The following is a 21,516-nucleotide window of genomic DNA, read 5'->3' as shown; positions in this document are numbered from 1 at the left end:
AACGAATGACTGTGACTCCGATAGTGGTAAACTTCTGGCGTCTGTCTTATACGTCGACCTCATTAGAGACTCAGCTAGAGCAGGAGGAGACTGTGGAAAGGAAGCAGGCATTTAGGGAAACCGTAGGAAGTCTCCGATGCCAGAAATTGAGCCATCTCCTCCCAAACAAGAGCGCACGTCGTGCCATCTCACTTGGTAGACTGGAAGTTCAGGTGCAGCCGTATGTAGCAGATTCCAGCATGGCGCGTTATCTCGCCCAGTAGACAGGTTACAGGTGTTGTTAGTCACGCATGTAATGTCTCCCTAGTACATGGAAAACAATATTCGGTTTAGTTCCACCGACAGTTGTGAGGTACCTATTCAGCAATATCCCGATCCTGCTGCCTTCGCTATAATCAGAGGAAAAGTCACAGCTTAACATCGGTGAGAAACATTCATTCGAATGATGGCGACACCATTCCTCGAAGATAACGACGTTCAGTAGATACACGTAATCTCTACTTGATGTGACTACTGAAACTACAACTCCAATACCAAACGGTGAAGTTTACTGGGTCAGAAAGACGATAACCAATCAAAACTTTAGGTAAGAAATACAACACAAGAAATTACGCGTGCGATGCTGGCATGGAATTTTCGACACTAGCCAATGTTGTAGCATTGCCAGAAATTAGTGATATTTACATGAGTCTAGATCTTCACTCCGGAAGCCACTGTACAGTGCATGGAAGAGGGTACTTCATTACTGGTTTTTGGGATTCTGTGCCACAATCTTAAAACGGAATTCTTATACGATCGGTTTGTTGTCTGTCTGTATATCTGTCCGATTTTTAAAAACCTTTTTCCTCGGGAACGGGTAGATTTATTAAGTTTAAATTGGTTCCTTGACAGCGTAAAAATTATAAACTTCTAAGTCAGTTCAGTCAAAAGATACGGCCATTTATGTCTCATATTTTCAGACTCGCAAACTCACTCTTTAAAACCTCTAAGCTACTTCCCGTTGACGTAGATTCATGAAATTTCCAAAAAGCAAGATTTCTCAGTACAAGTGACAAAACTGAAAATTGTTAATTTGTAATCATATCACATAAAGTTATCTTTTTGCCATTAGTACATACATTGCATACTAGACGAACATTGCTGCACTCAAACATAAAATAACGGGTATAGTCATTTTTAGTAATTAAATAAAAAATGTTTTATAAATCTTCTATACTACACTCCTGGAAATTGAAATAAGAACACCGTGAATTCATTGTCCCAGGAAGGGGAAACTTTATTGACACATTCCTGGGGTCAGATACATCACATGATCACACTGACAGAACCACAGGCACATAGACACAGGCAACAGAGCATGCACAATGTCGGCACTAGTACAGTGTATATCCACCTTTCGCAGCAATGCAGGCTGCTATTCTCCCATGGAGACGATCGTAGAGATGCTGGATGTAGTCCTGTAGAACAGCTTGCCATGCCATTTCCACCTGGCGCCTCAGTTGGACCAGCGTTCGTGCTGGACGTGCAGACCGCGTGAGACGACGCTTCATCCAGTCCCAATCATGCTCAATGGGGGACAGATCCGGAGATCTTGCTGGCCAGGGTAGTTGACTTACACCTTCTAGAGCACGTTGGGTGGCACGGGATACATGCGGACGTGCATTGTCCTGTTGGAACAGCAAGTTCCCTTGCCGGTCTAGGAATGGTAGAACGATGGGTTCGATGACGGTTTGGATGTACCGTGCACTATTCAGTGTCCCCTCGACGATCACCAGTGGTGTACGGCCAGTGTAGGAGATCGCTCCCCACACCATGATGCCGGGTGTTGGCCCTGTGTGCCTCGGTCGTATGCAGTCCTGATTGTGGCGCTCACCTGCACGGCGCCAAACACGCATACGACCATCATTGGCACCAAGGCAGAAGCGACTCTCATCGCTGAAGACGATACGTCTCCATTCGTCCCTCCATTCACGCCTGTCGCAACACCACTGGAGGCGGGCTGCACGATGTTGGGGCGTGAGCGGAAGACGGCCTAACGGTGTGCGGGACCGTAGCCCAGCTTCATGGAGACGGTTGCGAATGGTCCTCGCCGATACCCCAGGAGCAACAGTGTCCCTAATTTGCTGGGAAGTGGCGGTGCGGTCCCCTACGGCACTGCGTAGGATCCTACGGTCTTGGCGTGCATCCGTGCGTCGCTGCGGTCCGGTCCCAGGTCGACGGGCACGTGCACCTTCCGCCGACCACTGGCGACAACATCGATGTACTGTGGAGACCTCACGCCCCACGTGTTGAGCAATTCGGCGGTACGTCCACCCGGCCTCCCGCATGCCCACTATACGCCCTCGCTCAAAGTCCGTCAACTGCACATACGGTTCACGTCCACGCTGTCGCGGCATGCTACCAGTGTTAAAGACTGCGATGGAGCTCCGTATGCGACGGCAAACTGGCTGACACTGACGGCGGCGGTGCACAAATGCTGCGCAGCTAGCGCCATTCGACGGCCAACACCGCGGTTCCTGGTGTGTCCGCTGTGCCGTGCGTGTGATCATTGCTTGTACAGCCCTCTCGCAGTGTCCGGAGCAAGTATGGTGGGTCTGACACACCGGTGTCAATGTGTTCTTTTTTCCATTTCCAGGAGTGTATTTACATATATAAACTGAAGTCCCGTGGTCTCTTTTTTTATGTCCAGGCTAGTTTGAGGAACTACTGCAGAGATTTTTATACAGTATTGGAATTCCTGGGACCGATATTTTGGAGTATAAACAGGCAAAAATCGTTGATATTCTCGATTCCCAGGATGGATTAACTATACAGACTGTTCATTTTAATTGAAGACATTGAAATATCTCAAAAACTACACATCGGATCAAAAAAGCTATAATTCCAACTTGTTTGCCTCCGAGGGGGACATCCAGCGATACCACACTCGACCCGCCACCACGCCGCGTGCGTGGGCGAATCTTGAAATCTTCAATGAGAATCCCCATTTTCTACTGCAGATTACGATTCTATGGTAAAATCTATGTACGTTTTGTCTGAAGCATTTTCTTCGTTTCTCCACAGATAGCGCTGTAATCGGAGGAATAGAAATGGCTACACAATCATAATTTACATGGTTCTCAATGGCCCTAAAATATCCAATGGCACGTGGGACCCCACTTCGATGCTGCGAGGTTATGACAGGCCATTATTTCATAACTTCCAAATGGAAAACCTATTCACAACGCTGTATTCCTCCGACACATCGAACGTCATACTACTCGACGCGCCACTGCGGCCGTGGCTCGAGGCGAATGCTACTCTACTTTTCCAATTAGTGAAAGTACTTAGACGTTTTACCGCCAACGTCAATACACTTAGTGATCCAGTTTTGAAATGACCGTACCCAGGACAGAAGCATATCTGCAGGAAAGTCAGCACAGGCGTTTCTGATGCGGTCGGCCATATCTTCACGGCATGTTGACACTTGCTAGTACAGCGTATTTCTTTAAAAGAAACCCAGCGACGTAAAATCCGGCTACCCGGCGGGCCAATTAATACGGCCACCTCTGCCGATCCACCGACCAGTGTAAACACAGTCTAATACATCCCGTGCTTCAATTGCGTAATGCCGTGGGTAGCCGTCATGCTGAAGCCACATTAAGTTGTCGAACGTGCACGACAATTTTCTGCAGTAGTACCGGTAGTTCCTATTCTAAAAACGTTCGATATTTTCGTCCATTCAACTTGCCGTCGATTAAATACGGACCAATGAGTTTGTTTCCCATGATGCCACACCATGTGTTAACTGACCAAGGATGTTGGTGGCCAGCCTACCGTAACCAGTGGAGTTGTCTACACTCCAGTGATGCATGTTATGCCGGTTAACGCTACCATGGTTTGTGAATGTAGACTAATCGGAAAGCAGTACCTCGGCAAAGAACAAGAGGGTCGTCTGCATTTGTTGACGTGCCCATCCGCAAAATATTACCCGGTAACGGAAATCGGTGCCATGAAGTTCTTGAGGCAGTGGCATGTGGTATGGATGACACTTATGACGACGCAGTATCCAGAATATATTAACTACGGACACACCGAATCGCGGTGTAATTGCCGGGGGCTTATCTGCGAACTGTGGTGCACTACCGTTGGTACAGCTATTACATTAGCTTCTCCTGTGACAAGTTTGCTTTTTCAGGACTGTACGCTGCCATCTGACGTGAAGGCGTTCACATCCTTATAAAAGAACTAACTAGAGCGAGCTTTCCGTGGAAAATACTCGGCATACAAGGCAACAGCAGCCTTAACATTTCTCCTGCATTTTCCGTAACTCAGGATCTTTTCAATTTTTTCTGCTGTGGTTGCAGCATTCATCGTCCACCTGCACGTCTGTTCTCCAAATGATAGGTAGGTGTGCAGGCAGTAAACACTGAGCAAGTGTTGTAATGTTTAGAGCCGCTGTCTGTTCTACGTCTGCGCAATACGTGAGTTCCGGTCGCAGTGTACTGCCTCTTACGGTACGTTGTAGTTCGCTACACGGCCACGGTGGTCCGTCAAGTAGTCCCCTGGTCGACACGTCGGAGGAATATAACGTTGCGAATGGGGTTTCCAATTAGAGTTTATGAAATACTGCCTTGTCATAACCTCGCAACATGGAGGTAGAGTAGCATTTCGTAAATTATGTTCGTCCGATTACAGCGCCATCTGTGGCGTAACGAAGAAAATGCTTCAGACAAAACGTATGTACATTTTATCGTAGAATAGTAATCTGCAATAAAAAAGGGGGATTTCCATTGAAGATTTCAAAGTTGCCCCCTCCCACGCGGGCATGGATGTGTGTGATGTCCTTAGGTTAGTTAGGTTTAAGTAGTTCTAAGTCTAGGGGACTGATGACCTCAGATGTTAAGTCCCATAGTGCTTAGAGCCAGTTGAACCATTTTTGGGGTGGCAGGTCGATTGTGGTATCGTCTTATGTCCCCTCCAAGACAAACAAATTGGAATTATAGCTATTTTTTATCCGATGTGTAGTTTCCGATATATTTCAATGTCTTCAGTGAAAAGAAACACCCTGCACATGAGTCACATGGAGCCTTCAGTGCGCGATTCCTGCTCTCACTTGGACAAGGTGAGAAACACACCAACTACCCTGAAAGATCACCCTAGTTGTTCTTATAGAGTAACGCGACAGCAGCCGCGTGTTAGCCTCCGTTGTTATCGATACGCAGCTCTTGGGGCGCAGCTGTTATTAATGTGTAGACGCAGGGAGCTGCTGCCACAGTAATATTGATACAAAAATCGCTTTCTCTCTGCGCTCGATCATGCCAATTAATCCATTTTACCTTCGTGGGCACCTTAGTTTTGACTCGTCTGAAAAGAATTACATCATTTTCTGTTGCGTCACGAAATATTCCTGCCTTGTCAAATCAGAGATAGATACAATGTTTCGCGGAATTTCGCATTTTGCCAGCAGATGATGAGAAGGTTTATTCCATTAATTCGTCAAGGAAGCAGGCTTTGCCATGTTCGCTGAAAGTCGTACTTATTGAGTCATATACTACACTATGGGACTCAACAGCTGAGGTCATAAGTCCCCTAGAACTTAGAACTACTTAAACCTAACCAACCTAATGACATCACACACATCCATGCCCGCGGCAGGATTCGAACCTGCGACCGTAGCGGTCGCGCGGTTCCAGACTGTAGCGCCTAGAACCGCTCGGCCACTCCGGCCGGCATTCTTTTTCACAAGGACATCATAATTGTACATACTGTTTGGAAGAGACGGCAGAGCTGTTTACACCCGTTCAGTTTAACTGTGTAGTCGTGCGCCCAAGCCAAAATATGTACAGGTATCTGATGGTGTGTAGGTTACGTTTAGTTTTCACAAAAAATTTCTTCCCTGTTTCTGTGGCAGGGAAGAAATATGTCATCATTATGGTCTGAAGTAGCTGGGTACCCTTCGTGCTCAGAGCATTTTTCCTAATATCCCTAATAATGTCTGTTGCGTTGTCATACTTGCGTAGAAAATAAGTTGTCCCATAATTTCCGCTATTAGAACACATGCTTTTTCAACGTGTAACAAGGAGTAGCGACCACGGTATCTTAAATCTCACCCGCAAGTGCCAACTGCCCTCTGTCTCAGACGCTTTGTTAACACGCGAAAGTTTTCACGGAGCCCTCCAAAACGGGCCCCTCGGGAGCATGTTATCTTGCAGAAGTGCATATCGGGGCAACACTTTACGCATCGCAGCACGTTAAAACAAGAGCAGCCTGTTTAGTTATATCACAGTGTTCTGTCTGCCCGTTCTTAACTCAGGACTGCATGTTTACAATAATTACATTGTTACGGCTACATCATCGTTGTATCTTATCGACAACGTTTACCATCACATAATACACACGTTGAGTATCGCGCAAGCGCAGAGAACACGTAGTAACAAGATGCTTAAGATGCGTTTTTTTTTTTTTTCATGTTGCTTATGACTACAGGCAAACCTGCCTTACGCAGATAAGGCTACGGGCTCTGTTGCCCAAGCAGCACTACCTGCAACTGGAATTGCGTGGAGTTCTTTTGTCTATTCTTTAATATTATCTGTTATTTACTTGCCGCTGTTTCACATATCTATTTTTAAAGAAAAATACATGAGTCTGGAAGTTGGAAATTATAAACTCCGATGAATTTTGAGAAGAAACCAAAATGAAGAGAGGAAAGAGTAGATGTGGACGTCCCTTCACACACCACCTGGGGAAGAGAACTTGCTATTGAATTTTAAGTCTCCGTGTGGTCCTACCCGTGTTAGTATTATCCGCATGAACATCACGCCTCTGAAAAATTCGATTTGTTCAGTCCTTGTGGATCTAACTTATTTTTGTTTCTTCTGTCAGTGTGCTCGGTGTGTTAATGGTCCTTAGAATACAAATCAACTGCTATTACTACTACTGGGTTATTAACCAAACAAAATTTTGCGTGGCTTCGCAACAATATCCTTCTCACTGCCAAATCTTCTTACCTACAAATCTTTTGTAGCTATAGAAGACATAACAGACTAACCTAATCATTGCTCTGTTAACACGTGTTTGTGTAACGAAACTAGCTTTCCTTTAAGAAGTGTACCTATTAACCTCTGTATATTGAGTAGTATCCATGATCGTACAGTAGCAGCTGAACTGAAGTATTCCTTAGGATAGAGTCATCCAAGAAACCAAGAAAGTCATTCCGTCACTGTAAATGAATTTGCTGAATGTTACCAAAGATATATAGTATCATGCCGGACTCACAATGTTTTTTCAGAAGGAATCGTGTATAAGTTTAGTGGCTGCTGCGTGGTATCATGTTATTTCAAACTACAATTCCGGCCACATTTGTAAAGCTGGTATCAAACAACAATACTGAAATACGTTGTTTACTTCTTTCAAGAATTTTAATCTCTAGGGGGATTGCGAATAAAAGCAGAACAATACCAAGGCATATCTGGAATTTCAGCACATAAATGATAAACCGTTCCTGTTTGAATGTTCACTTAAATCCATCGAGCGCACAATTTGAATTTTGTGAGAGATTTGAACGGTAAATATGGTAAAGGTTAGACTATAGCTGTACGAAACCACAGAGTTCTAATTATCGTTCCGCATTAATAAAAATCTTGCCTATGTTTTTAGACAGAGATTGTTAACAATCATTGTTCTTACGTACGAGTCGCAAATCCATCACAGCAAGTAAATCTGAAAACCAGCAGCAGGTTGACCTGCGTCAGTACAATACGAAATGCTATTATTAAAGACATGCAAACTCTCGGAAAAGAATTTCCGCAGGGAATTTGGGGAGCTGTTTTACGTCGCAGTAACGATTTCTACCGAATCTGACAATAAACGCGAATTAAAACTTTTCCTTTATGACAATTTTTGACGTGATTGTATTCTACTGTGCCAGGAGGATAAGAAGCGAGTACTTTGCGCAGAATCTGATAAATATGAAGGTTGAGAAAGTTGAAACTGCACGATTTAACTTCTTTCTTTGCCACGTAAACATCAGGTAATTAGATTCAACCATTTCAGCGGCAACAGACTAGCTCTTCACAGCCTTTCTGCTGTCTCGTTTACGAAAAGTTTCACTGCAAAACATAACAAGGGTCATATTATTATTCTCCTGTTCCCAGTGGCTGCCAAATAACGTTACTGTAAGTTGATCTACATAGTCCTCACAGTGGTTTTTACTGCTGGTCAGTCGGCTAACTGAATCAGGTAACAACGTTGAGCACTTTTTTGAGCTAATCCTCGTTTTATTTAGCATTTTATGACATGACTGTATAATAGTTTAGTTTGAGCTTGAAGGAAGGACATGAATGTGCATGCTCCCTTCCATGATTTCATTACCCATTTTAATACATTGATATGCAGAAAGTGTCTGTGCCAGAAAGATTTTAAAATTGTGTGTGTTTCAGAGCTTTAATAATAAAAACATTTTGTTGCAAATAATCAACAAAAGCTGCTAACGAAAGAGTTATTTTACAACTAACTTCAACCTTGAGTGCACCATCCGCCAGGTGATAAGCTAAACAAAAAGGTCTCTTAAGTTTTTATCACGTGTTAAATGGCTCTGAGCACTATGGGACTTAACTTCTGAGGTCATCAGTTCCCTAGAACTTAGAACTGCTTAAACCTAACTAGCCTAAGGACATCACACACATCCATGCCTGAGGCAGGATTCGAACCTGCGACCGTAGCGGTCGCGCTGTTCGAGACTGTAGCGCCTAGAACCGCTCGGCCGCCCTGGCCGGCTTTATCACGTGTGAAGCGTCACTGGCTCAAAAGACTGGTTACGAGAAATGACTTAACTGTCACTAAGCATGCTGTTCATTTCCTGCAAAGGCGCTGATAACCACTGCGTTGAGTGCCCAATGTCGTCACCATCGTCCTACTTCTTTGATGATTCAGATAAAAATAACGACAGTGAAACGAAATATTCACTTCTCTGCCTTCTGAGACACGTCTAAATTTTTTTTCGGCACATTCTACGCCTGCGGAAACATTTGAGGCTAACAGCTTTGGCGTTCAACCTTCATATAAATTTGTAGTAGAAGTGAGCCTGTTATAAGGGTCGTCACGCACATGAAGGCCGTTTGCAATAGAGCCTAAAATTCTGAAACGTCATACACCACTACGCGCCTACACACTTTATTTTAATTTATTTACTTATTTTTGGAACCTTGGAAAGCTCGAGGGAGAAAATGGCTGCCTTATATTATTCTGATGTGTTGGGTGCCCGTTTTGTTTGTCGCACTAAAATAACTCAAATTTTGACAACGGCGCATTTCTGGATGTTGCAGCGCAGGAGCGCGTCCATATGTGAGCGGCCGCTATGGCGCCGGGCGCCGCGACGCCGCCTCCCACGCCGGGAGACGCCATTCGCCGAGCGCCGCGGCGCCCCACCCGCGCTGCCGCCATGTTGTGCTGTGACGACACGAGCCGAGCCCACGTGGGTGCAGCCTCAGTGACGGCATCATGGAGTCTGGTCTGGCGCTGATCTCGACAGTCAGCTGATCGCACGAGACGTCACGCTCAGGGAAAACACGAGTTTTGAAGTCCCTCTGACCTCACACGTAAGTGGCTGCAGCTGAAGATACAGCAGTGTCGAGGTTGTAGATCTGTGGCCCAAGGCGGTTGTTGTTGTTGTGGTATTCAGTCCGAACGGCGGTTTGATACTGGTCTCCAAGTTAGCCAATCCATATGCAAGCCTCCTCATCTTCGGATAGCTACTGCCACTTATAACCATTTGATCTTGCTCATTGTTTTCAGGCCTTTGTCTTCCTCTACAATTTTTAACTCCTCCTTTAGCAAGTTGATGATTCCTTGATGACTGAGGATATGTCCCATCAAATAATTGTTTCTCTTGGACAAGTTGTGCCACAAACTCTGTTTTGCTCCAATTTGACTCAGCACCTCTCTTCGGTTATTCGATCTACCACGCCCTGTTCTCTCCTTAAAAATCCCTCTTCCCCGAAACCGAATCAACCACAGATTCCTGTATTAGGAGATTGAGGATTGCTGCGTACCACACGACGTGTGCTATCAACCAGTTGCTACAGTTATGTTCGATAAACATTCGTGTATTACTGGAATGCTACGTCAATTAAAATGAGAATCCCCGCAAGATAGAATTCCTGTAGGATAGAAGAGGCCCCAGGCAAATATCTGCATTAAGAATTTTTGATGCTTGAATTTATATTACACTACTGGCCACTAAAATTGCTACACCATGAAGAAATGCAGATGATAGACGGGTATTCATTGGACAAATATATTATACTAGAAATCACATGTGATTACATTTTCACGCAATTTGGGTGCATAGATCCTGAGAAATAAGTACGCGGAACAACCACTTCTGGCCGTAATAACGGCCTTGATACGCCTGGGCATTGAGTCAAACAGAGCTTGGATGGCGTTTACAGGTACTGCTGCCCATGCAACTTCAACGCGACAGCGCAGTTCATCGAGAGTAGTGACTGGCGTATTGTGACGAGCCAGTTGCTCGGCCACCATTGACCAGACGTTTTCAATTGGTGAGAGATCTGGAGAATGTGCTGGCCAGGCCAGCAGTCGAACATTTTCTGTATCCAGAAAGGCCCGTACACGACCTGTAACATGCGGCCGTGCGTTATCCTGCTGAAATGTAGGGTTTCGCAGGGATCGAATGAAGGGTAGAGCCACGGGTCGTAACAGATCTGAAATGTAACGCTCACTGTTCAAAGTGCCGTCAATGCGAACAAGAGGTGACCGAGACGTGTAACCAATGGCACCCCATACCATCACGCCGGGTGAAACGCCAGTATGGTGATAACGAATACACGCTTCCAATGTGGGTTCACCGCGATGTCGCCAAACACGGATGCGACCATCTTGATCCTGTAAACAGAACCTGGATTCATCCCAAAAAATGACGTTTTGCCATTAGTGCACCCAGGTTCGTCGTTGAGTACACCATCGCACGCGCTTCTGTCTATGATGCAGCGTCATGGGTAACCGCAGCCATGGTTTCCGAGCTGATAGTTCATGCTGCTGCAAATGTCGTCGAGCTGTTCGTGCAGATGGTTGTTGTCTTGCCACCGTCCCCATCCGTTGACTCAGGGACCTAGACGTGGCTGCACGATCCGTTACAGCCATACGGATAAGATGCCTGTCACCTCGACTGCTAGTGATACGAGGCCGTTCGGATCCAGTACGGCGTTCCGTATTACCCTCCTGAACCCATCGATTTCATATTCCGCTAACAAGTCATTGGATCTCGACCAGCGCGAGCAGCAATGTAGCGATACGATAAACCGCAATCGCGATAGGCTACAATCCGACCTTTATCAAAGTCGGAAACGTGATGGTACGCATTTCTCCTCCTTACACGAGGCATCGCAACAACGTTTCACCAGACAACGCCGGTCAACTGCTGTTTGTGTATGAGAAATCGGCAGGAAACTTTCGTCATGTCAGCACGTTGTAGGTGTCGCCACCGGCGCCAACCTTGTGTGAATTCTCTGAAAAGCTAATCATTTGCATATCACAGCATCTTCTTCCTGTCGGTTAAATTTCACGTCTGTAGCACGTCATCTTCGTGGTGTAGCAATTTTAATGGCCAGTAGTGTAGATGTTAACAAATTTATCTTTTCCTGAAACTCTTTGCTTGATATTTCTAGTCTGCATTTTATATGCTCTCTACTTCGGCTAGCGTTTGTTATTTTGCTGCCCAAACTGCAAAATCTGTTTACTACTCTTAGTGTCTCATTGCCTAATCTTATTTGCTCATCACCTCCTGATTTAATTCGACTACATTCCATTAAACGTGTTTCACTTTTTATGTTCATCTTATAACGTCTTTTCAAGGCGCTATCTATTCCTTTCAACTGCTCTTACAAGTTCTTTGGCGAACTTTCAACATGCTGTAGTGGCTTGAGTCAGCAACTTCTGTTAATCAGTAGAACGCAAAACTAGTCCAGAGTTACAATTTTTTATTTTTTATTCACTCGCTGACTAGTTTCGGCCCGAGCTCAATTTTCAGTTCATCATAACATTGTCGAAAATGTCATTTCCGAAGATGTCAAAATGCAGGTATTTACTTGGGGCGTAGCCTTGTATAGAAGTGAAACGTGGACGATAAAGAGAATATAGCTTTCGTAAGTGGTACTACAGAAGAATGCTTAGGATTAGATGTTCATGTACATCTACATACATACTCCGCAAGCCACCACACGGTACAAGTTGGTGAATATAATTTGCGCATGAGCCCTGCTCTCTCTTATCTTGTCTTCGCGATATATTTTGGCGTCAGTAGGATCGTTCTGCAGTCTGTCGCTAATGCCAGTTCTCCTAACTTTCTCAACAGATTTTCGCGAAAAGAAAGTTTTCTGTCCTACAGGGATTCTCATTTTAATTGACATAGAGTTCCGTAAAACACGAATGTCGATCGAAGATACCTGTAGCAAATGGTTGATATGACACGTCGTGAGGTATTCAGAAATCCTCAGTCTGGTGACACAGGTAACTGTGGTTGATTTGGCTTGGGGGAAGAGGGCTTTTTACGGAGAGAACAGGGCGTGGTAGATCGAATAACCGAGGAGAAGGTGCTGAGTCAAATTGGAGCAAAAAGGAGTTTCTGACAAAAAAGAGGAACGGTTATTTGATGGGACATATTCTCAGTCATATCCAATGAATATTTACAGTGCATACAGATAACTGTATGCACTATGTTCGTTGCACATTTTTCACATCTTCAGAAATGCGATTTTCGGCTATGTTATGATGGTTTGAAAATGGGACCGAAACTGGTTATCGAGTGAATAAAAATAAAAATTGGTAACTTTCGTCTGGTTTTTCGTTCTATTGAAGTCCTTAGGCGTTTCTGACAGTGTCACAGTGTTATCGGGCCGGCCAGAAGGCCGAGCGGTTCTAGGCGCTACAATCTGGAACCGCGCGACCGCTACGGTCGCAGGTTCGAATCCTGCTTCGGGCATGGATGTGTGTGATGTCCTTAGGTTAGTTAGGTTTAAGTAGTTCTAAGTTCTAGGTGACTGATGACCTCAGATGTTAAGTCCCACAGTGCTCAGCGCCATCTGAACCATCCATCAGTGTTATCGGCAAAAAGTCCAAGATTATATTTCTCCGCCTTTCCAACTTTCTCCTAGTTTCTTTTCCTGGTTACCAATTGTACAGGTTGACTAACAATGGGGACAGGCTACAACCTTGTTTCACTCCCTTCTCAAATATTCCTTTTCTTTTCATATACCTCGACTCTTACAATTGCAATCTAGGTTCGGTACAGGTTGTAGATAATCTTTCAAATAGTTTAATGCTAGTCTTTGTGACTCAAAAGTGAGAGAATTTTTTTGGATCAATAAAAGAGCTCCTGAATGAGGCTCAAATGGCTCTGAGCACTATGGGACTTAACATCTATGGTCATCAGTCCCCTAGAACTTAGAACTACTTAAACCTAACTAACCTAAGGACAGCACACAACACCCAGTCATCACGAGGCAGAGAAAGTCCCTAACCCCGCCGGGAAAAAACGAACCCGGGAACCTGGGCATGGGAAGCGAGAACGCTACCGCACGACCACGGGCTGCGGACTCCTGAATAAGATTAGCTACCATAATAGGTCTGCTAACACAACGTATGAACAACGCGAATGAAAAACTTCACTTCATATATGTCTCAAAGATCTTACTAACGCATTTCTGAGCGATGTTTTCCAACTCCTATAGAAATATAGTTTCTGCAGTACTCATGAAATGTGTTGGTTTAGCTGCAGTCCATCGTTTCTCTACACTTTAGCGTGTAGTCCTCCCCTCTATTTTTTATGGGATCGTACTGCTGTCCCATTGCTTTATTACTCGCTTCGAAATAGATAAATGAATTAACTGACAGCACAACTCAACAGTAACTACATAAGGGTTACTATAGTGGTGTACACAGTATTCTTATTATCATTATTATCATTACTATTACTGTTAGTGGTTTTGGTCAGGCACAAAGTATTAACAGCTTGAAGTCTGCCAATTTCCTCCAGTTCAGAAGCAAGGAGTGCAGCAATGAAGTGATTTACGAATAGTATGTTTAGTGCGCACACACACTTTAAATGGAGTTGCAGTGTGCAGGTCAAACAAGTGCCGCAATGGAGAGGAGTACTGAAGGAAAAACATGTTTTGTAACTAATGTCTGCCCCACTGCAGGTAGTTAGCTTTCTTATCTGAAAGGAGTTGTGGGTAGCACTTGGTAAATCATTCTAACATACATATACACAGAAACTAAGTATCAGTCATCTTTCATCATTTTAAAAATAAAAGTGTTCCAAGAAAAGTCTTTCATTCTACAGTTTACTTAGGCGCTAAAGTTGGTGATAATGTGGGGGAGGAGGGGGCAACAGACGCCAAGGGGGGGAGGGGGGAGGCGGGGTTACTAGCTAATGTGTGATTGCACTCAGGGGTAATGGCCTAAGAAAGGTTGAGAACCACTGGTATAGAGAGTGGTGCAGCAGTTGTCATCACAGGAAAGGTGAACAGGAGCAGAAATGATTAGGGAACAAAGCAGAAGGTTTACTTAACTTGTATTTGTCCAAGCGTACAAAGACTGATAAGAAATAACGCAGCAAGAAATAGAGTCCAGCTCCTACAATATGAACAAGGATAAGGCTCTCTGAACTAAAGCTGGATTCGTGATTTCCTGGTAGAAACGCCACAGTTCGTAGTAACAGACGGAAAGTCATCGAGTAAAACAGAAGTAATATCCGGCGTTCCCCAAAGAAGTGTTATAGGCCCTCTATTGTTCCTGATCTACATTAACGACATAGGAGACAATCTGAGTAGCCGTCAGATGATGCTGTCATTTACCGTCTTGTAAAGTCATCAGATGATCAAAACGACTTTAGATAGGATGTCTGTATGGTGCGAAAAGGGACAATTGACCCTGAATAAGGAAAAGTGTGAAGTTATTCACATGAGTACTAAAAGAAATCAGCTAAATTTTGATTACGCAATAAATCGCACAAATCTGAAGGCTGTAAATTCAACTAAATACTTAGGGATTACAAGTACAAATAACCTAAATTGGAACGATCACATAGATAATATTGTGGGTACAGCCAATCAAATACTGCGATTCATTGTCAGAACACTTAGAAGGTGCAACAGGTCTACTAAAGAGACTGCTTACACCCCGCTTGTCCGCCCTATTCTGGAGTATTGCTGTGCGGTGTGGGATCCGCATCAGGTGGGACTGACGGATGACAATGAAAAAGTGCAAAGAAGGGCAGCTCGTTTTGTATTATCGCGAAAAAGGGGAGATAGTGTCACAGACATTATACGTGAATTGGAGTGGCAATCATTAAAACAAAGGCGTTTTTCGTTGCGACGGGATCTTCTCACGAAATTTCAATCACCAGTTTTCTCCTCCGATTGCGAAAACATTCTGTTGGCACCCATCTACATAGAGAGAAATGATCATCACGATAAAATATGAGAAATCAGGGCTCGAACAGAAAAATTTAAGTGCTCGTTTTTCCCGCGTGCCTTTCGAGAGTGGAACGGTAGAGAGACAGCTTGAAGGTCGTTCACTGAACCCTCTGCCTGGCATGTTATTGTGAAGAGCAGAGTAATCTCGTAGATGTAGATGTAGAAAACACGGCCAATGGCGCAAGAACCCCGATTGCGTGGGGTCTGCGTAGCGTCACGTAGCAAATTTTAATTGTGATAAGGTCTCATGCAACCAAACTGCTGAGGTCATCGGTCCCTAAGCTTACACACTATTTATTCTAACTTAAACTAACCTACGCTAAGGACGACACACACACTCACGCCCTAGGGAGGACTTGAACCTCCGACGGAAAAAGCCCCGCGGGCCACGCCCTATACCTCGCGGCTACCCCGCGCGGCCGTCACATAGCACAGAAGCACCAAGTGCAAAAACTGGTTCAAATGGCTCTGAGCACTATGGGACTTAACATCTGTGGTCATCAGTCCCCTATAACTTAGAACTCAGACAGCGAGGTCATCGATCTCATCGGATTAGGCAAGGACGGGGAAGGAAATCGGCCGTACCCTTTCAAAGGAACCATCCCGGCATTTGCCTAGAGCGATTTAGGGAAATCACGGAAAACCTAAATCAGCACGCGGGATTGAACCGTCGTCCTCTGGAATGCGAGTCCAGTGTGCTAGTCACTGCGCTACCTCGCTCGGTGCGACCGTAGCGGTCGCGCGGTTCCAGACAGTAGCGCCTAGAACCGCTCGGCCACCCCGGCCGGCGCACCAAGTGCAAGTGGGGTGTGTGGCTGCTGCTGGCTGTCCTTAATTGCGGCGGCAGTGGGCGCTTGTGGTACGGACCCGCTCAGCAGTCGTGCACCACTGGGTCCGCCATATCCCTCACAAGCACTATCGGCATCTGATGGAAACCTGCAATTACGTTGCCAAATTCGAGACCCTGGTTGTGTGGTATCGATATGTGATACCAGGCTTTTTATTTGACGCCTCCTCGGTGATTTGTACTTCGATGAAGATGAGACGAAAAGATCAAACCAACAGAAAGAGCCAGAACTCGAGTGAAGAAAATCTCCGGCCCAGCTGAGAATCGAACCCGTGACTCCCCGATCTTGAAGTAGCGGCGCTAACCACCAGACCACGAGTTGCACACTCGTCAGCGGAAATCTGAGTCGAACGGCGGCGATCTGTTGCGTCGCCACTTGCTGGCGCACCTGAGGCAGACAGATGACAGTCGCGAGTGCGTGCGGACGCCACAGCCACAACAAGGCGCAGCCCGGCGGGGCAGGGCAGCGCTGACTAATAAGGCGGAGTGCCGGTGATGTATCGCTGGGCAGACAGCCCCCAATCTGCGAGCCGGGCTCGCCCTCTATCGCTATCCGTCAGCCGGCGACATGCACCGGGAGAAATCAGCTTAGCTCGCGAGTCCCCGCAAATTATGTTGTGAAGAAGAATGGCGTCCGAGTGTGAGTGTGTGTGTGTGTGTGTGTGTGTGTGAGCGCTCTCGGCCGCCATCTCATTATGCCGAAACTTGTAACTGCCTCTTAATGCATTCCCTTCGCTGCCGAGGGATAAAGAGAAGGGAAAAGGAGGAAAAAATTCTTTGCGGAGCGGCAGGCGCCTATATATCTTCCCTCGGCTCCTTTCCTCTCCGTCTGCTCTCCCCTCCCCCCATCCTACCTCCTCACCACCCTGCCCCCCCCCCCCAGGCCGGATTCGCGGAGTTTGCGGGGGAGGGGCGCTCGCCAGACGGCAGTATGCTGATTTTTAAGTCCTAATAAGATATTCAAGTTAGGGCCGCGCGCTCGCGTGCGTGTGTGCGCGCGAGCAGACGCGGGCCGGCGGCTACGGATTAATAAGACCGCCCGCTGCCTCGCTGCCGCCGGGCTCCACTGCGCGAGCAGCCGCAGCTGCCCACCGCCGAATCATCGCCTTTTCCTTTTTTCCCTTTGCCGGCTAAGAGGCCTCGCCGGTGCTCCCCGTGCTGATCAGATTAGCGTACTAACGCGGAGCTTCAGAAAAGCCTGTTTTCTGATCTCACAGAGGAGTGCGCCGCGCTTCTTTATAACCAATAACAGCAGCTTCCCCCTCACCGTGCCGGTGGTTTCTCTGGTCCAGCCACACAACACGCCTCCTCTGTTGGCGTCGTCTATAGCGTGTGAGCAAAGTAGGATGAACACGCACTTCGTGTAGTATTCGGCCATCTCTGGCGTTCGAAACTCAACGCAAGAACATTTTTGGGAAGTTTCGTCAGAACTTCTAGGAACAGAGACCTACCGTATTTTACGGACTATAAGTCACACTATTTTGTTCGAAAAATTTGCCTCCAAAATTCAGGTGCGTCTTATACTCGAAATTGGCAACGGCCTTGCCGCAGTGGATACACCGGTTCCCGTGAGATCATCGCAGTTAAGCGCTGTCGGGCGTGGTCGCCACTTGGATGGGTGACCATGCGGGCCTCCATGCGCTGTTGCCATTTTTCGGGGTGCACTCAGCCTCGTGATGCCAGTTGAGGAGCTACTCAACCGAATAGTAGCGGCTTCGGTCAAGAATACCATCTTAACGACCGGGAGAGCGGTGTGCTGACCCCACGCTCCTCCTATCCGCATCCTCCACTGAGGATAACACGGCGGTCGGATGGACCCGGTAGGCCACAGGTGACCTGAAGACGGAGTGTTTTTTTTTATACTCGAAATTAATAAAAGATATGCCCAATGTATGGTTTAAAATTCCCACCAGTCTTTAAAACTGCCATATTTCCGATGCCGCAGGAAACCTCTCACTATCTGGCAACATTGTATTCAACTGGCAGCAGCAGTGCAACGAACGTGAGTTGCGAGCAAACACAATCTTGCTAACACGGTCTCCTTCCCGACATGACGTCACCAACCCAGAACACTGTCTAGCTTATGATGCGCCATTACAGTCTACAGTGCCAGTGAATCTGAACTGAAAGTGATTTGTGCTATCGGTAAAATATTTTTGTTAGTAGTAGACTTAGAGAAAACTTTTGACAACGTTGACTGGAATACTCTCTTTCAAATTCTGAAGGTGCAGGGGTAAAATACAGGGAGCGAAAGGCTATTTACAATTTGTACATAAACCAGATGGCAGTTTTAAGAGTCGAGGGGCATGAAAGGGAAGCAGTGGTTGGGAATGGAGTGAGATATGGTTGTAGCCTATCCCCGATGTTATTCAATCTGTATATTGAGCAAGCAGTAAAGGAAACAATAAAAAAAAATTCGGAGTAGGAACTAAAATCCATGGAGAAGAAATAAAAACTTTGAGGTTCGCCGATGACATTGTGATTCTGTCAGAGACAGCAAAGGACCTGGAAGAGCAGCTGAACGGAATGCACAGTGTCTTGAAAGGAGGATGTAAGGTGTACGTCAACAAAAGCAAAACGAGGATAATGGAATGTAGCCGAATTAAATCGGGCGATGCTGCGGGAATTAGATTAGGAAATGCTGCGTTTAAAGTAGTAAAGGAGTTTTGCTATTTGGGGAGTAAAATAACTGATGATGGTCGAAGTAGAGAGGATATAAAAGGTAGACTGGTAATGGCAATGAAACCGTTTCTGAAGAAGAAAAATTTGTAACATCGAGTATACATCTAAATGTCAGGAAGTCGTTTCTGAAAGTGTTTGTATGGAATGTAGCCATGTATGGAAGTGAAACGTGGACAATAAATAGTTTAGACAAGAAGAGAATAGAAGCTTTCGAAATGTGGTGCTACAGAAGAATGCTGAAGATTAGATGGGTAGATCACATAACTAATGACGAGGTATTGAATAGAATTGGAGAGAAGAGAAATTTGTGGCACAACTTGACTAGAAGAAGGGATCGGTTGGTAGGATATATTCTGAGGCAAAAAAAAACAGGTATTCGTATGATGCGGGCTATAAATTGAAAGTAATAGCATATACAGAAGAACATGGAAACAGAGCAGATGAGCGGCATTTCGGCCCTCCGTCAACAGAAAAAACCATTGGCAATTGCCGGGCTAGTAAAGATAAACTGAAAAAAATGAGGAACAATAAATGTGCAAATAGAGGCACTGAATGTTAAATGGCCAAAACCAGAAGATGTCGTATTGAAATGGATTCAAGGTCACCGTCAAAATGACATTGGAATTAATACAAGAATGATTCGAAGATACGCTCGTAAGCTAGCGCTACAGTGGAACTCACCAGACTCTAAGGGTGGAGTTGACTGGTGATACAGGTTTGTGAAGCGACATGGACTTAGCATGCGAACCAAAACCAAAATTTCTCACAAAATGCCACACGAGTATGAAGAGAAAATATTATCTTCCCATCGCTTTATTATTCAACACCGAAAGAAAACCAGTGTGGAACTAAGCCAAATAGCGAATATGGACGAAACTCCTGTGACATTTGGTGCGCCGAGTGACAGAACTGTTGCCATGAAAGGTGCTAGAACTGTAAGTGTAAAAACAAGTAGACATGAAAAAAAATCACTACAGTGTTGTCCTTCCATGTTGTGCTGACGGTACTAAACTTAATCCAATGGTCATTTTCAAGCATAAAACAATGCCAGAACATTCTGAAATACCGCCAGGTGTTGTTGTTCACGTACATAATGAAGGTTGAATGGGCAAGGATGGTGTGAAATTATGGATTGACAAAGTGTGGGGGCGAAGAAAAGATGCTTTATTGAAAAAGAACTCTCTTCTACTGCTGAATCACTTAAGTGGTCAATTGAAAAATCCTGTGAAAGAAACATTGAGACAGGAAATACCGACCTTGCTGTTACTCCAGGAGGACTTACTTACAAATGCAACCTCTTGTCATCTCGATAAATAAACCATTTAAAATGTATATGAGAGAGGAATGGAACAAATGGATTATGGGTGAAACCCAACATGAATTCACGCCGAAGGGAGCTTTAAAACGACCTACAATCAAATAAATGTGCCAGTAGATAAAACACTCGTGGTCAACAGTGAGAGAAGACATTATTGTTAAATCTTTTAGGAAGTGCGGTGTTAGCAACGCTCTCCATAGCAGTGAAGATCATCTTAGTCTTATATCCCGTAAAATACGATATTAGAAACTTAAATACACAGTACTGTTGTTACACAACAATATTTATTTTATAGCATGTTATGAGACGGCTTTCGGTTTTCTAGGCCATCCTCACAAAGAAACAACACGAACTTGACTTCTTGTTTAAGAACAAAAGGGCCGCCCTCTGTGGCCGAGCGGTTCTAGGCGCTTCAGTCTGGAACCGCCCGACCGCTACGGTCGCAGGTTCGAATCCTGCCTCGAGCATCGATGTGTGTGATGTCCTTAGGTTAGTTAGGTTTAAGTAGTTCTAAGTTCTAGGGGACTGATGACCTCAGAAGTTAAGTCCCATAGTGCTCAGAGCCATTTAAGAACAAAAAGTCCTAGTAAGGGTTGGTGGGTCATACAAAATGTCTGTCTTTCCTCCCTTCCTTTATTTGTCGATAGGTATGTGATGAACTTTGGAAGCTAGTATGCCCACAGGATCTTCCTGTAAAATTGAGACATTTGTGCTATGAAACAAACAAACAAACATCTCCTCCTGAACTAGTCACAATTGTAACACATAACACATATTGTCTGGAAAGAAGCACTGGCGGAATAAGGACGACCTAGCTCCCATATAGGTGGAGATATGTGCGAATTTTATGATAAGGCAACATTTGACATGCAAGATAGTTAAGCTCATATAGATGGACACTCCACCCATCAACTGACAGTTAATATTAGTTCGCAAAGTACTTGTTTTGCTTCGCAACTCATTTTCAGTTTGGGTGTCGGTGGAAGACGTAATAGCAACACTATTTGTCATTCTTGGTTGGCTTTGCCCGCTCACAGAACCTAAAGGCACAAACCAGAACATCCTGAAAATTCTTCATTGCCATATTTCAGAAATATCTATTTAATTCTGATAATTTAATTACCCATGGCTCACACTGGTTCACACACACACAAACTAACAAACAAACATCTCCTCCTGAACTAGTCACAATTGTA

The 21,516-nt window shown here is 45.1% G+C and overlaps 1 long non-coding RNA gene and 1 pseudogene across 1 annotated transcript in view; both read left to right on the top strand.

Annotated features, from left to right (window-relative positions):
- LOC126175449 (uncharacterized) overlaps positions 1 to 21,516 on the top strand; it is an 83,971-nt gene that overhangs the window by 37,989 nt on the left and 24,466 nt on the right. The window contains exon 2 of the long non-coding RNA XR_007535567.1: positions 9,306 to 9,578. This is a non-coding gene — a long non-coding RNA (uncharacterized LOC126175449). The remainder of the gene's footprint in view (positions 1 to 9,305; positions 9,579 to 21,516) is intronic.
- LOC126177751 (5S ribosomal RNA) lies at positions 17,853 to 17,970 on the top strand (annotated as a pseudogene).

The sequence above is a fragment of the Schistocerca cancellata genome, chromosome 3, assembly GCF_023864275.1.
Source record: "Schistocerca cancellata isolate TAMUIC-IGC-003103 chromosome 3, iqSchCanc2.1, whole genome shotgun sequence".
Classification (NCBI taxonomy): domain Eukaryota; kingdom Metazoa; phylum Arthropoda; class Insecta; order Orthoptera; family Acrididae; genus Schistocerca; species Schistocerca cancellata.
Note: the sequence above shows the minus strand (reverse complement) of the source record. Positions and strands in the feature narration are given on the sequence as shown.